This window comes from Sinocyclocheilus anshuiensis, unplaced genomic scaffold, assembly GCF_001515605.1.
Source record: "Sinocyclocheilus anshuiensis isolate Anshui unplaced genomic scaffold, SAMN03320099.WGS_v1.1 scaffold308, whole genome shotgun sequence".
Lineage (NCBI taxonomy): Eukaryota > Metazoa > Chordata > Actinopteri > Cypriniformes > Cyprinidae > Sinocyclocheilus > Sinocyclocheilus anshuiensis.
The window spans coordinates 1,317,759-1,318,148 of record NW_015558619.1 but is presented as its reverse complement, the minus strand read 5'-3'; the positions used below and the strand labels follow the sequence as shown (position 1 = coordinate 1,318,148).

Sequence of the window (390 nt, the reverse complement as noted above, 5' to 3'; positions counted from 1 at the left end):
GTAAACCATGATACATTTATTTGAGAGTAAAATCTTTACTGTCACTTTTAATCAATTTATTTACACACACACACACACACACACACACACACACACACACACACACACACACACACACACACACACACACACACACACACACACACACACACACACACACACACACACACACACACACACACACACACACACACACACACATTTTATATATATTTATTACGAATTTATTGTTTCATATAATTTTTGTGAAAAACAGTAAAAAAAATGGTAAAATAATGTTCCTTCAACATTCAGCGTAAGAGATATATTCATGTAAAAATTGAAACAACATAATTCTGACCGATATTATAAAAATATTTTATTTTAATATATTATATTTAAACGATTAAA

General features: G+C 29.7%; 1 protein-coding gene across 1 annotated transcript in view; it reads right to left on the bottom strand.

The window, feature by feature from the left end:
• The window catches only part of LOC107680547 (protein DENND6A-like), a 23,874-nt gene that overhangs the window by 20,449 nt on the left and 3,035 nt on the right, over positions 1–390 (bottom strand). The gene's annotated exons all lie outside the window — the stretch shown is intronic.